The sequence below is a fragment of the Hordeum vulgare genome, chromosome 5H, assembly GCF_904849725.1.
Source record: "Hordeum vulgare subsp. vulgare chromosome 5H, MorexV3_pseudomolecules_assembly, whole genome shotgun sequence".
Taxonomy (NCBI): Eukaryota; Viridiplantae; Streptophyta; class Magnoliopsida; order Poales; family Poaceae; genus Hordeum; species Hordeum vulgare.
The window spans coordinates 7,639,691-7,656,890 of NC_058522.1; positions in this window are offsets into that span (position 1 = coordinate 7,639,691).

The following is a 17,200-nucleotide window of genomic DNA, read 5'->3' on the forward strand; positions in this document are numbered from 1 at the left end:
GTAACACTCGGAAGCAGAAATAGAAAGTTCCGCCCACACCGCAAGCAGAAGCTGCAGCTATGACCAGCGCCAAGTTCAAGGGCAAAGGGAAGGCGCAGTTTACCCCTAAGAAGAAGCCGTTCAACAATCCCATCCTGGACCAGCCTTGTCCGGTCCACACGAAGATGGACGAAGAAGGCAACTCCATATACGCGAAGCATACCACTCGACAGTGTCGCCTCCTGATCCAGGGGTTCAGCGAGGGGCAACCGAGTGAGAAGGATCCTGAACAAGATGAGGAGGATAAGGAGGATCCCTTTCCCCAAGTCCATGCAACCCTCATGATTTTTGCTGACGTCGAGAGCAAGAGTCGACTGAAGCTGGTGAACAGAGAGGTCAACATGACCGTTCCGACTGCCCCCAAGTTCCTTAAATGGTCTCAGACTGCGATCACCTTTGACCAGTCGGATCATCCAGCGCAAGTCCCCACCCCAGGAAGACAGGCTCTGGTCGTCGACCCGGTGGTGGAAGGAGTCCGACTGCGCAAAGTCCTCATGGACGGTGGTAGCGGACTGAACATCATGTACGCCGACACTCTCAAGGGAATGGGCATTCCGATGTCCAGACTCAGCGAGAGCAGTATGTAGTTCCACGGAGTCGTCCCTGGACGGAAGGCCAAGTCACTCGGCCAGATCGCGTTGGACGTCATCTTCGGCTCCGACAAGAACTTTCGCAAGGAGAAGCTTGCATTTGAGGTGGTGGATTTCCAGAGCGCTTACCACGCAATTCTGGGCCGCCCGGCATACGTGAGCTTCATGGCACGTCCATGCTATGTATACTTGAAGTTGAAGATGCCAGGCCCGAAAGGCGTGATCACCATCACGGGCAACCATCAGCGAGCCGAAGAGTGTCTGCAGCAGGGATCAAGAATCGCCGACCAGCAGATGGCTGTACTCGAGCTCGACGAGTACAAGAAGACAGTCGACCCTGCCGACCTGATGCGCTCAAAGAAACCAGCTTCTGAGTCCGCGTTCCAGTCGGCGGGGGAGACGAAGAAGGTCAGCATCCACCCGACGGACGACTGTGCCGCCCCGAGAACATCTCCACCATCCTCGATCCTAAATAGGAAGCCGAGCTCACCCAATTCCTCCGTGAGAACTGGGACATCTTCGCATGGAAACCCTCTGACATGCCAGGTGTACCCAGGGAGTTGGCTGAGCACCGACTGCATGTGGATCCCGTCGCTCGGCCCGTCCGAGAGCGCCTGCGCCGGTCCGCCGCGCACAAGAGGAAGGCAATCGGAGAAGAGGTGGCCAAGCTGTTGGCTGCCAACTTCATTCGCGAGGTTCACCACTACGAGTGGCTCGCCAATGTCGTCATGGTGCCCAAGAAGGACAAGTCACTCCAAATGTGCATTGACTTCAAGCATCTCAATAAGGTCTACCCGAAAGACCATTTTCCGCTCCCCCGCATAGATCAAATTATCGATTCGACTGCGGGATGCGAGTGTTTGTCATTTCTTGATGCCTATTCGGGCTATCATCAGATCCGTCTGTATGGTCCCGATGAGTTAAAACAGCCTTCATCACCCCGTTCGGGTGCTTCTGCTACATCACTATGCCTTTCGGTCTGAAGAATGCAGGGGCTACCTTTATGCGCATGATCCAAAAATGTCTCCTCGACCAGATCGGTCGCAATGTGGAGGCATATATGGATGATATCGTAGTCAAGTCACGCAAAGGTTTTTACCTGCTGACTGACTTGGCAGAAACATTCGCCAACCTTCGTAGGTACGATACCAAGCTCAACCCAGCCAAATGTTCATTCGGTGTTCCCAGCGGAAAGTTACTCGGTTTCTTCGTTTCCGAACGAGGGATCGACGTCAACCCTGAAAAGATCGGGACCATCGTCCGAATGGAGAGGCCGGTCAGAATACACGATGTTCAACGGCTCACAGGTTGCCTAGCGGCTTTGAGCAGGTTCATCAGTCGACTCGGCGAAAAAGCACTTCCTCTGTACCGACTCATGAAGAAGTCAGATACCTTCGAGTGGACAGACGAAGCCCAAGTCGCATTCGACGACCTCAAAGTCCTACTTTCCACCCAGCCGGTTCTTACTGCTCCGCTCAGTAAAGAGCCCCTTCTTCTATATATCGCGACTACAAATCAAGTCGTCAGTACTGTTCTTACAGTCGAGCGAGAAGAAGAAGGAAAATCATACAAAGTTTAGCGGCCAGTGTACTACGTCTCCGAAGTCCTGACCCCTTCCAAGCAGAGGTATCCCCATTATCAAAAACTTATCTATGGGATCTATATGACTGCGAAGAAGGTGGCCCATTATTTCCAAGACCACTCGGTATCTGTCGTTTATGATGCTCCGTTGTCGGAAATTCTCCACAATCGAGACGCGTCAGGCCGAGTGGCGAAGTGGGCAATGGAGATGCTGTACTGTGACATCAAGTTCGAGGCCAAGAAAGCTATTAAGTCTCAAGCCCTGGCTGACTTTATAGTAGAATGGATAGAACAACAGCAACCGACCCACATCTACTCGGCTCATTGGACAATGTTCTTCGATGGGTCTAAGATGTTGAATGGCTCCGGCGCTGGTGTTGTGATCATATCACCAAAGGGCGACAAGCTCAAGTACATGCTGCAGATACACTTTGATTCCTCCAACAACGAGGCAGAGTATGAAGCTCTCCTCTACGGATTGCGCATGGCCATCTCACTCGGCGTCCGTCGCTTGATGGTCTACGGCGATTCGGATTTGGTGGTCAATCAAGTGATGAAATAATGGGACGTAAGGAACCCCACCATGACAACATACTGCAATGCAGTGAGCAAGCTGGAGAAGAAGTTTGAAGGTCTAGAGCTCCATCATGTCCCGAGACTGAAGAACCAAGCAGCTGACGAGTTGGCAAAACTCGGATCCACTCGGAGACCAGTCCCGAGTGATGTCTGCCTCGAGCACCTTCATCTTCCCTCAGTCAAAGAAGATCCCTTCACAGAAGAACCGGTACAACCCAAGAGCGCAACAGATCCGACTGAAGTCGATGTACCTGCTGTGGTTGATCTGGTCATGGAGATTCTGGCTGTCGTTCCCGATTGGACTGTGCCGATCATTGCATATATCCTGAGGCAAGAACTTCGAGAAGACGAAGTCCAAGCCAGGCAAATAGTTCGCAGGTTGAAGGCATTCACTGTCATTGATGGTCAATTGTACAAGGAGAGTGTTTCAGGCGTTCTTCAACGTTGCATTTCCCAGAGGAAGGGCAGTTGATCCTAGAGGATATTCACTCGGGAACCTGCGGTCATCACGCTTCTTCGAGAGCAATCGTCGCCAAGGCATTCAGAGCCGGTTTCTTTTGGCTGCAGGCAAATGAGATGGCTAAAGATATGGTCGACCGATGTGAAGGCTGTCAGTTCTACTCCAACAAGTCCCACAAGCCAACATCTGCATTAAAGACGATCCCACTAGTGTGGCCATTTGAAGTTTGGGGATTAGATACAGTCGGACCATTCAAGGCAGGCCAAGGAGGCTACACACATCTGTTGGTGGCAGTCGACAAGTTTACAAAATGGATAGAAGCCAAGCCCATCAAGAAACTCGATGCCTCAACAGCTGTCAAGTTTGTCAGGGACATCATTTCCAGATTCGGGGTACCTCACAGCATAATCACGGACAACGGGACAAACTTCGACTCGGACAGATTCAAAGGCTTCTGTGCGAGTCAGGGTATCCGAGTGGATTTTGCTTCCGTAGCACATCCTCAATCCAAAGGACAAGCTGAGCGGGCGAATGGGCTCATTCTTCAAGGTTTGAAGCCCCGACTCCTATGAGAGGTGGGACACGCTGCTGGTGCATGGGTCACCGAGTTACCTTCAGTGCTTTGGGGCCTCCGCACAACTCCAAACAGATCAACGGGGCGATCACCGTTCTTCCTCGTTTATGGAGCAGAAGCGGTCCTTCCGAGTGACCTGCTTCACAATGCCCCACGAGTCGAACTCTTCTCCGAAGCTGAAGCAGAACAAGCGAGGCAAGATGGAGTCGATCTTCTAGAGGAGGAGCGCGAGATGGCACTTACTCGCTCAACAATTTACCAGCAAGATCTGCGACGCTTTCATGCGCGTCACGTTAGGAGTCGCACATTCCAAGCAGGCGATTTAGTGCTCCGAGTGGATCAGCAAAGACCCCACAAGTTGGCTCCGGCCTGGGAAGGGCCTTTCATCTTCTCCAAGGTGCTAAACAACGGAGCAACAGACTCTACAACATTCAGAGGGAGACAGACGAGCTGCGCGCATGGAACGGAGATCTCCTCAAGCGCTTTTATACGTGATCGTCGACTGAAGCAGTGTAACGAACAAGTTTTGACGAAATAATATATACAGCAGATTCAGTTTTTTGCAGATTCAGAGTTCTTCCACGGTCGCAGACTCCGGTCACACACACACAAAACAAACTTAGCTGCGATCCTGAATCGCCTAAGTACTAACTTCCTCCGAGTGTGCACTACACGTCGCACTCAGGGACTTAGCTGTGATCAAGAATCACCTAAGTAATAACTTCCTCCGAGTGTGCACTACACGTCGCACTCGGGGACTTAGCTGCGATCCTGAATTGCCTAAGTACTAACCTCCTCCGAGTGTGCACTACACGTCGCACTCGGGGACTTAGCTGTGATCAAGAATCACCTAAGTACTAACTTCCTCCGAGTGTGCACTATACGTCGCGCTCGGGGACTTAGCTGCGATCCTGAATCGCCTAAGTAGTAACTTCCTCCGAGTGTGCACTACACGTCGCGCTCGGGGACTTAGCTGCGATCCTGAATCGCCTAAGTACTAACTTCCTCCGAGTGTGCACTACACGTCGCACTCGGGGACTTAGCTGTGATCAAGAATCACCTAAGTAATAACTTCCTCCAAGTGTGCACTACACGTCGCACTCGGGGACTTAGCTGTGATCCTGAATCGCCTAAGTACTAACCTCCTCCGAGTGCGCACTACACGTCGCGCCCGGGGACTTAGCTGCGATCCTGAATCGCCTAAGTACTAACTTCCTCCGAGTGTGCACTACACGTCGCACTCGAGGACTTAGCTGTGATAAAGAATAACCTAAGTAATAACTTCTTCCGAGTGTGCACTACACGCCACACTCGGGGACTTAGCTGCGATCCTGAATCGCCTAAGTAATACCTTCCTCCGAGTATGCACTAAACGTCGCACTCGGGGACTTAGCTGTGATCAAGAACCACCTAAGTAATAACTTCTTCCGAGTGTGCACTACACGTCACACTCGGGGACTTAGCTGCGATTCTGAATCGCCTAAGTACTAACTTCCTCCGAGTGTGCACTAAACGTCGCACTCGGGGACTTAGGACTTAGCTGTGATCAAGAATCACCTAAGTATTAATCTTCTCCGAGTATGCACTAAACGTCGCACTCGAAACAGCATTCAAACAAAAGACTAAATGCTTTCATTCCGATTCCAAAAGTCTAGAAAGGATAGATAACTCGGTGCGGATCAAGCTTACCCACACCGATTTAAAAGTATGACAGCCAACAGAAGTGGCCAAAGTACCTTACAGATAAACACTCGGCATACCGAGGACAAAGTTTTATTACGCGTCAGCCGGGCCGGCGCCAGGACTGGAGGGCTCCACGAAAGTGTCCAAGTCGATTCCATCGGCGATACGGGTAGCACTCTCAAGGAACGTCTCCATGAAGTCTTCGAATCGAAGCTTCTTCATGTTGGCGACCTTCAGTGTCTTCAGCTTCTCTTCCCGCACCTCCTTGCAATGGACTCGGACCAAGGATAGGGCAACATCAGCACCGCAACGTGCCGCCGATTTCTTCCACGATTGCACTCGGCTCGGAATCTCCTCCTGTCGCGCCATCAGGGTCTCCATCTCCTGCCGCGACTCGTCTTCTGGCCAAAGTTCCTTGTCAATTCGGCCAACGACCTCTCTTAGTCGACCGATGAAAGGACCCACTTTGCCTACGCGGATATGCGCCCGGAGCAGATCCCGATTGGCGTCCTCGCCGAGTGGCACGTTGTCCTGAATGGACCGCTCCACAGCCGACGTTTCAGCTTCAGCATCAACGCAAAAGTCTGCAACACAAGGGCAAGTATACAATAAACACCGAGTGTAACACACACGGTACAAGCACTCGGCAAAACATAAGGCTTACCAGCCAAACGAGTCATCATCTGATTCATGAGAACAGTCCTCTGTTTCCCCATTCTTTCCACCTCCTCCGTCAACACCTTGTTCGCCTCCCGAGCCTCCTCCAGGGACTTCTCTCGTCCCTCCAGAGCCTCCTTCATGCCGGCCATGGCGAGCATAGCAGCATCAAGTTCACCAGCGAACTGGTTCCTCTCCGCTCTCAGGGCCTCATAGGCCGTCCCCATTTCACAAGTTTTCTGCCACCAAGAAACAAAGGACAATCAGCAAGTTCAACAGTTAGCAGTCTAAGTTCTTCAGACCCCTGCCAACGCAAGCAGTCGACAGCGGTCTCGGGGACTACACCCAGTGGGTTCACTAAGAGTGACCCCACTGGCATGCACCTCAAGCAGGCCTGCCCTATTGAGATGCATGTTATCACCTACGCCTCCGAGGCCAATACTACCCAACCTGAGTACAACTTACTCTCGGGGACTCTTATCGTAAGTGCACTCCGACTGCAACAAATACTCGCACTCGGTAATCCTATCTACAGACACAACAAACCTCAAGGCAAAATGTATAAAGACAACTGTCGGTGCAAGCACTCGACAGAAGTCTCGAGGACTACACCCACTGGGTTCACTCAGAGTGAACCCATTGCAAACAACACCCGCTATTCAAGAACACCCAGTGGGTTACAGGGGAAAAGTAAATACTTACTAGACCACTTACTCGGATATCATCGCGCAGCTCCAAGCTCCGCTGGTACAAGGCCGCAACGGAGTCATAAGCCCTCTTGGCTTCTCCAGCCATCAGCTCCGCCTGCACCATAGCCCCTTGGCCGCTCCCACCTGCTCCTCCGGAAGACGCTGGATGCTGAATTCAGCATTCGACGAACCTGGAATCGTCGGAGGTTCCTGGGGCATCCCAAGGTCCGCCCCAGTCGGCTCCTCCCCCACCACCACTGGTTCAGTCGGTGGCGGTGCTTCAGTCGGCAGGACGTCGGCGGCGGGAGCGGCAGCAGGAGGAGCAGCCTCAAGAACAGGCTCCACGGCGGGGTCGGCTCTCCCCTGGTCGTCCTCGTCCAGGCAAATCGCCCCTGACGAGCCGAATGACATGACGTCTCAGAAAAAGAAAGAAACAAGCCCTATGATAGAATTGGAGACGCGATGGGATAAAACACCCGTCTCTCCTACAATGCACCTGGCTGGGACGAAACGACGTTGTCCGTGTCCATGGGGTCGTCCCCTTGGCGGGCCGGAGAGGTGGCAGAGGTAGCGACCCTGTCGAGTGAAATACATTCGACCTGTAAACAGGAGTTCACTCGGATAACAGAAAGAGCCGAAAGCTAGATACACTTACGTGGAGGTGACAGGGATAGCAACCCTCATTCGTGGCAGAGCCTTCCGAGGCTTAGGCTCACTCGGCTTGGGCGCCCTGGAAGACTGGCCCGCGGGCTCAGCGGCGGCGTCCCTGGCCCTCTTGGTGCCTCGAACACTCAGGACCACCGGAGCAGTAGGTGGAGCACTTGACGACGCAGGAGGAGCCGAAGGAACGGCGGGCTCGTGTCGGCGCTTGGTCCGATGCTCTGATCGTGGAGGTGGCGAGTCTTGCTCCTCATCTTCTTCCTCTTCCTCGTTGTCATCCTCCTCCGATTCCCCGCTGTCGGAGACGTATTCGGCGCTCTCCACGCTGCCCTCCTGGCTGCCTTCCTCCTCTTCCTCCTCCGGATTCCCATTCGAGACGGGGGAGAACCAGTTGGTCCACGCCTGCATAAAGTTCAGTCGGAAACATCAGGCATCACACGGAGATATAAGCAAGCGCCTGGAATTAAGACAGTTCAATGCACTCGACAAATGGCACTCACCTGGTTCGGTGGAGGATGATCCGCGCTGTAAGGCTTCACTCGGCGAGCTCCTTTGGGATTCTCACAGGGACCCATGATTTGGAGCACCCACGAGGTCACCCTCTCCTCGGTCACGCCCACCACGTTGGTCCGATGGAGTCTTCGGGCCCCGTGTAATGCCACATAGCATGGTCGCGAGCCTGCAGAGGCTGGATCCGCCGACCAAGGAAGACTTCCAGCAGGTCTATACCGGTGACCCCCCTCCTGACGACATCCACGAGTGCCTCAACCAAAGGCTGGATGTCATTCTTCTCGGCCTTCGAGAGCGCGAGCTGCTTAGGCGGGGCGGGCCGGTCTAGACTAAAAGGAGGCAGCCTAGTCGATGCATTCGGACAGGCGATGTCCTGGCAGTAGAACCACGTCGACTGCCAGTTCCTAACCGACTCACTCAACTGGAGAGCAGGATAGCTACTCCGACTCTTCTTCCGGAATCCTAAACCTCCGCGGAGCTGGAGGAGGTGCGTCTTATCGTCCGACTGACTAAGACGTTTGATAGTTTGGGATCGGGCGGAGAAGATGTGTTTGAACAAACCCCAATGCGGGGGGCAACCGATGAAACACTCGCACAAAACAATAAAGGCAGAAAGATGGGCGATGGCATTCGGAGGAAAGTGGTGAAGTTGGGCCCCGAAGTGATTCATGATTCCCTTAAAGAAAGGATGCGGGGGCAAAGAAAAACCTCGATGGACATGGCTGAGAAGCAAGACGCGCTCCCCCTCCCGAGGCGCTGGCTCGACCTCGTCGTCCGTCGGCAGTCTCCAGGACTTATGCACGAGCATCCCGTGCTCCACCAGCTCCAGCAGATCTCCCTCCGTCACCGTGGAGGGGAGGAAGTCTCCTTGGATCCACCCCGCCGGCAGCGGCCGCTGCCGCCGCTGGGCAGCCGTTGCCGCCTTGCTCTTCTTCTTCCTCGCCTCCATCTTGTTGGTCTGACCCTTGGTCATGAAGGCGACGGCGAACCCTCGAGAGGGAGGAAAAGGAAGGAGTGTTGGGGCGCTGGAGGTGGCAAGGAAGACGGAGCAGGCGAGAGCGAAAGATTCGGCGAGCGTAACGAAGAAGCCTCGCCGCCCAGATTTAAATAGAGTTCCGACTGGGTCGCTGGCGGGTGGCCCCGAAACCTCCGCCCGACTGGCCAGGGCGATATCAGTGGAGGAGTTGAAGGCGTGAGAATCGAGGCGTCAGGCGCTACTCGAGCGCGCTGGCGTCATCCCCGCTGAGCGCGCGGAACCCGAAATTTGAGATCCCGGAAAATCCGCTGCTGTCAGTTGACCGGTCGCGTCAAAAGATGCCGCAAAAACACTCGGTTCCCGACAGTCTGTTTCGCAAGCACTTCCACTCCGATCGCTGGTCAGGAAAGATAAAATGGATAGAGGCAAGCAACGCCCAAGCCGAATCTAGTCCAGTCGGATCTGAACCTCAAGCACCGCTTCGTCGTTTTAACCCCAATCCATTCGGGGACTAATGATGGGGTCATAGTCCTAGGGTAGGGTCATAGGCCTGCCATACAGGTCCTACCCAAGGACTACCCCACACGAAGGACAGGACCCTAAGTCTGCCCCGACTGAATTAAGGAGTCCCCATCATCAAGTCGGTAACAGGCCCTGAATCATCCAGTCGGAGACTAGCATTCGGAGCCACCAGGCTAACCGACTGGATACACTCGGTACATCGTAACCTCTCTGGAGGGAAACTGCCGTACGTTTCCGGGTGCATTTATTAGCATTTAGAGCATACGTTACCTGTAACGTACGCATTCAATCGCCACTACTCCGCCCCTGAATCAGAACCGTTGTGGAGGGCAGCACACTCTATATAAGCCGCCCTCCCCCACTGGTAAAGGGGTTAGCAAATCATTGTATTCCATATTCCACTCGACAACAAGCTCCGAGAGCACTGAGACGTAGGGCTGTTACCTCCACCGCAGAGGGGCCTGAACTCATACAACCTCGCCGTAGCTAGGACTCTGCCCATCTCATTCGTACCCTACACATCTACTGTCAGGCTTATACCCACGACAGTAACCGACAAAATACGGGCCAGGACGGAAAAAGCTGCCAGAGCAGACCCCGTAAACGCGTCCGATCTATAAATTTCTTGCGGGGTGCGGCAAAATGCCCAGCCCAACCCGCGAAAAACGCATGTTCTCCCCTCGTCCCATCGTTGCTCTGTATATATCGAGAGCAGTTGGTGGTTTGGAAATTTCAGCCCGCGCTTTCGCCCCACCCACCACCCCAGTCGGGTGCCGCTTTCGATTCCGGCCATACTAGCCGCTGGGATTACACCGGCGGGCAGTCACATGCCCTAGATTAACCTCCACCACTCCCTCGTGCCTCGGCTGGTCGAAAAGCTGCGGATCGACGATTGTTAGTCTTGACGGCAAAATGCCTGATTCCTGTAGTGCTTGTCCAGTAGAGCCTGCGGACTGACGTGTGGCCGTAGTAGGTTTTTCAGCATACATGTGGGTTCAATGAAGGTAGGCAGGGCAGTCTGAAGCTGGTTGAATACAGCATGGAGGCGTGTTCAGCCGGGCGGCGCTACCTCGATCGAGACACCGCTTCAGTGCCGGCACTCTTGATAGTTCTTATTCGCTCTGGACTGCGTCAATGCTAGCGTCTGCTCTACACCGCGATATTGAATGCGGGTAGCTGGCGCCGGATGTGAACACATGTGGACATGAGAGGAGGGTTTTTGATGGACCAGGTAGTCCGGAGCGGGCTTGGCAGCGGTTCGGATGCCTGCAAAGCCCCTCAGTTTTTATCAGCTTTGTGAAAAAAAGCACGTCTAAACCGTCGAGCGGACAGAAATATACCGGTGCTGGATGACACGACATGTTTAGACTATGCGGTACATGCATATGCCGACGATCTAAGGGTGTGCGCTGGAGATGGCCTAAGTGAACTTAGAATATTCTGCTCTACTGTGAGAAAATAATCTGCTATTTCCTGCACGTACGCTGGCCGCTGGGCCGGGCCCATTTAAGCCATCCCTCCGTTAGCTTCCGCTTCCCCTCGCCTCGCCTCCGTTAGCCTCTCTTTTCTCTCTCTTTTCCCCTCGCCTCGCCTGAAAGAAATCCCCAAAAACCTAGCCATCGCCGACGCCGACGCCGACGCGGACACCATCGCCGTCGCCCTCCTCCTCCATCATCAGAACCGGATACATCACCCCTTCCCGTGCCCTCCCCTCCCCCACCAGCTGCAGCGTCCTCATCAGCTGCATCGTCCATGTCCAGGTGAACGCTGCATGTTTGTAATGGCTTATAGCTGCATGTTGTACACCTGCCGCTCGTATATCTAAATGCAGAATGTAATCTCTCTTACAACAGTACCAATTCAATGAGGGCTAGCTAGTATATCTACATTGTCCATGAGACAACTATCTATATATTCTTTGATTTATTCTCTCTCTGAGCATGCTCAATAATATAGCCAGCTGCTGGCTATATCACATTGCCTTGTCGCTTAGAGTTGGTCTAATAGCCCATCCAATTGTATTCAGCAAAAAGATATATACCACTCTCTCCGTTCCTAAATATAAGTCTTTGTAGAGATTTCACTAGTGAACTACATACGGATGTATATAGACATATTTTAGAGTATACATTCAATCATTTTGCTCCGTATGTAGACATCTAGTGAAATCGCTTAAAAGACTTATATTTAGGAACGGAGGGAGTACAGTACTCCCTCCGTTCCTAAATATAAGTCTTTTAAGATATTTCACTAAGAGTCTACATACGAAGCAAAATAAATGAATATATACTCTAAAGTATGTCTATATACATCCGTATGTAGTCTACTATTGAAATCTCTAGAAAGACTTATATTTAGAAACGGAGGGAGTACATTAATACATGGCTCACCTCTAACAAAAACTTTTTCAAGCTTACTTGGTTCTCGTTCGCAAGGTTGTCCAGCTCCTATACTTGTTCGGAGTTTCCGACCCACTTTGTGTCCAAGAGTAGCCAGATCATTAGGAAAAGAACTATTTACCGAAGCTATTAGTGGTCAGATGGAATTATTCTGTTCTGAGAGCTTGAATCTTTGTAGAAAGTTCTCTTTTGATCCCTATCACCACCAAATGTCTTTGATTCTGAAAATCTGTATTCTTTTTCGGAATGCTTCTTTTTTGGTTAATAATAACTAAGTTTGAAGAAAGGTTAGTTTTCCTTTTGAGATAAGGGGTCAGGTTAACTAGTTTTTCTTACAAATACCTGTAGTCTTATTCACGCTCCCAACCATTACAGATACAATGCTATCAAAGAAATTGCAAAGTAATCCTGTACAACTATGAATTACAACGAGATCTCTTGGAGACATCTTCGTCTTGGTATCAATCCTGGACTTCTTATCTTTTATTTTTTCAGCTCTGAGGACACTGAGCAGGCAGTGCGTATTGAGGCCCCACCATTGCCAGACCACTTTCCACCTGTTTCTGCAGTGACGCCATGGGGATTGCTAATTAAGTATTTTCTGAGGGTTGATGCTGGTGGACTCTTCCACACGTATCCTCATCGAGGTGGTCCGTTTAAGACCTTACAAGAAGCTCAGGATGCTATAGACTCCTATCACACTAATCTGTGTAAATTCAAGTAAATCTTCTCTCAACTTTGTTTCTATTTTCAAGTGTTGGATAATGCTTATATGTATATGCTATGTCCTATGCTAGCACCTTATATGCAAGTATATTTCTCATTAGCTCACTCCTAACTTATAGTTTAGGCCACTATTAGCTTGGAACACCCGATGGTGATAAGTTGCAGTTTTAATGAAGTGGACATAATAGTGTTGTGGCAAAAGATCAATTTCTTAAAGTCAGTGTATCTAAAGATCAATCATCCAGGCTTTGTACTTTTTCTGAGCTATGTGACTGTGTCTTCAGATTCCTGACCCAGTGATGTTTTGCGGGTCGGGACTTAATGACCTCTTGTTTGTGATCACTGTGGACCATTGCCGCTGTGATATAAGAGCAATCCGTTGAGATCTCCTTTGGTTTACACGAATATTTAATGATAGGAATTTTGTAGGGAAAATTAATCTGAAGCCCTTCGGTTTATTGGAATGGATTCCTATTCCTATGTAGGCTAGGAACGAATCTTTCACGTTTCAAAGGGAAAACAAAATTAGCCTAGACCCAATGGTAAAGTTCCTATCCTATGTATCAAATGTGCAGCCTTTAATGAAGCCTTATTTTTAGGCTCTTTTTATAAGATTAGCCAGAACATCAGCAGCAATGTTAAAAAGTGAAGGAGAGAAGGTGTCTTTTTGCTTGAGTCTCTTCCTAGTAACAAAGTACTCCCACTGTACCATAATATATGACGTTTAAGCAGCTCAAATTGAACTGCTAAAACGTCATATATTATGGTACGGAGGGAGTAACTACCTATCATGTCATTCAGAGTATTAGCAACATGCAGCTTTAGTCCACAATGCAAACTTCCTAGGGAAACCTTTCATTTGTAGGACTGAAAACATAAATTCCAAATTGATTTTGCCGTATGCCTTCTCAAAATCTACTTTAAGAAAAACAACATGTTTTTTTGCTCTTATGTAAAGAATGTAAGGTCTCAATGTAGCATTACTACACTTTCTAAAATATACGGCCTTTAATAAAAGCATTATGAATCTTGGATGTTACATTCTCTGTAACCAGCATAGTCTCACTTAGCAATCAGGGTCTTGGTAATAAGTAAACAAGTGCCACACCAAGCGTGCAAATAGGTTTCTACATTTGGATCTTGTCAGCTCCCTGCCCCTTGCCAATCAGGGTAACAATTCCATAGTAGAATTTTTTAAGATCACAAGCTTTGTGCTTGCACTTTGAAATCTCTGACCCTCGCATATCACGTTGTTTATCCGAACTAGGTACTTGGGTGAGCTTTCCAATGAGGACAGGTATGTCTGGCATAAACTATATTGGCGTAATGGCACAAGGAAGAACTCGAAAGAAGCTTTGGACGCAATGAAGAACTATAAGCCCACTCGTGAAGTAGTTAAAGCTTTACTGGACAAGCACAATGAAGACCATCTTTTGGAGGTTTGCTATCTCCCTTGCTCTCTCTTGCCATTTTTCTTGATTGCCGCTCTCCCTCACCGTCCTTCTTTTGTTTTAGGATCTTGCATATGAATTCAAGAAAGTTATGAGTTACAAAGCTCACTTCCCGAGAAAAGATTCTCAGCATGAATGCAGGTCCTTCTCACATTTAAATGTGCTTGTAGAAAGAGGACCTAATGCCACCAAAGATCTTCTCTTCATTGAAATGACCTGCAAAACAGATGGGGAATTTGAGGAATACGTGCTTAGTTGCATTTGTGTGGTTTCATCCGACGATGATGGTATGTTTGCATTTTCTTTATTTTAACTATTCAATTCTTCCATGCAGTATATCATATGAAAATCAGTAAAATTTTGCATTCTATTCATACTTTGTATCACCGAGTCGGAAATGTTATGCTGGACCTAGTAACCATGTAGTGCAGATTTATATATTGCCCAATGAAATCATGCTCAGTTCTACTGGTAGCCAATATACGGATACTCCACAAGAGAGAAGACCATGCTGTGACAGATTCTGTATGAATTGTACTATGATAGTCATCAAGCTCTAGCATTTCTTTTGTACATTAAATTGCTAATTGTAGGTGAGTGCTGTGAATGCGATGATGTACATTAGATATTGATTGACAAAACTAGACCATAATTGTAGGTGAGTGCTGTGAATGTGGTGATGATGTGAAGCATCCCACTGGTGTGGAGTACAAAAAGGGTGAAGCCAAGCTCCGTTTTCGGTGCGGGAGGCGTATATCAGCTGAAGAATTTAATAAGGTACAGCATTATTTTGTTGGCAAAATTTGTAGATCGATATGTATGTGCAGATGAGTCAATGTTAGTTTCATGTCTTTTATTTGCAGTTTATTGTTGTGCGTGATGAAGATTGGCTGGAGGCGGAGGAGGCTACGGTGAGGCAGCAATACAGGATGCGCAGCTTTGCAGATGGCCATGGAGCGAGGGGCGAGTGAGAAGGTGAAGGGAGTGCAGGGTTTTCGCAAGGAGACAGTGCGGACCCCTCCAAATGCATGGTTTTTTTTAATATTAAAACATCTTTTTTCTAACACGAAATATTTTTTTGATAATTCTTAAAGCTTCCAAACATGGTTTTCACAAAAGGTGTTTTCATCTAATATATTTCTCTTCTGGCGAAAATCTACCCAACCAGTGACGTAGTTGTACAGGGCCGGCCCTGGTGTATGGCCGGCGGGGCGACGCCCAGGGCCCAGGCCAGGAAGGGGCCCATGACTTATAGTAAATATACACACTGTCGTTCAGTAAAAAATAGATAAAAAAATCAGATGAAAACTAGATGGCAAGGCCATCAGATAACAACCGATCGATTGGCGAAGCATCACGCTAGCCATCCGAATAGCAAGAGTCACGCTAGCTTTCTTCTGCTCATCGGTTCGTCGGCCTGTTTGTCGGGGTCGCTCGGCGTCTAGCTTGTCGCCTCGACCGGCCGCCGCCAAAAGGCGCCGCACGGCAGTCCGGCCATCCGGCATCCAGCACGCGGTAATCCGCAGCAGTACGATTGTATACGAGCTAAAGCCAAGAAGGCCCGGGCGTCCGGCCATCCGGCAAGATCCATCCAACATCCATCCATCGGCACTTCAGCAGCAGTAATCAGTAGTAATACCGGTACGTATCCATGATCCACTCATCCATCAGGAGCAGGAGTAGTACGTATGAACGTATCGATGATCCACCTATGTTCCCAATCCATACCCCCAAACACCAATTTGACCATTTCGATAGTATATTTTATTCTATATATATTTAGTGTGTACGTATTCAACTATTTATCCATGTATGTCTAGGGTTCCAATCATCTGATATATAAATTTGTAATTTTTTGTATCCTCTTTTCTCATAATTTTAGGACGTTAACCTGTCATGTTGTCTAAGAAGAAGCAATTGTCCGAGGTGGCGCTGTTTCTTGAAAGTCTTGCAAGCAAACGATCTTAACAAGGTCAACAATGGAAGCAGAACTCACAGATACAGCTACGGTTGAAGCAGATTGGCTTCGCCGGCTCTTGAATGACTTGTCAGTTGTCGAGAAACCTGTACCGAGTATCCTTATGAACTGCGACAATCAAACTGTGATCACGAAAGTGAGCAGCTCAAAGGATAACATGAAGTCATCAAGACACATCCAGAGAAGGTTAAAATCTGTCAGGAAAATGAGAAACTCCGGAGTTATTGCATTAAAAATCTGGCAGATCCTTTTACTAAGGGGGCTATCACGTAATGTGATAGATAATGCATCGAGGGAGATGGGTATGAGACCCACAATTTGAGTTGTTCACAGCGGTAACCTATTCTTTGTGATCGGAGATCCCGTGAATTAGATGTGGAAGACAAGTTGTTGGTCAACTGAGAGGAAAGTATCCTTATCATTAATAATACCACTTCATGAAGATGCAATACTTTCCTAAACTGCATGGCAGGTTGATATACATCTTAATATATTCTAAGTGGCTTACTGAAGCAGAGATGTTGTCCTCCAGAACATCTTTTGGAGAACATACATATATGAGTCAGATTGTTAAACGTCGCAATCTATGAGAGTAGGGTGCTCTCTAGTATACTCATGAAAGGTCTCGGAGTATGACGCATAAGCTCCACCCGCGGGGAAGTCCCACGGTAGCCTAGTATCGATCAAAGCTTTGTGTGAAGCTAGATTCGCAGAAAACTTGCAGTTCAAGGCCTAATCCACTATTCAAGTTGCTTACTAGTGTAGCATAGAGTTCTAGGTGGAAGTTCAACTTAACAGTCTCCATTGCAGTATCGGTATATAAAACAGTGTTTTGGAACCAAAGGCAATTTTTGTGTGTCTCTCGGATCTGATGGGGGATTGCTGGAATTTTGTCTACTTTTGGGCCAGCCCAATATATAATTTCAGAAAATTTCTAATAAATCCTAGAGGCCCACGCAGCCCATTTGTGCAAGGCAAGAGGTGGAAATGTTTAGTCCCATTTTGCTAGTTTAGTGGGAGTTGGACCTCCTTATAAGAGAGGATGTTTCCACACATGTATGAGCTTGAGAACAAGAGAGGCATACACGCGCGCTTCTCCTCCTCCGCCGCTCGCCTCGTCACGACGCGC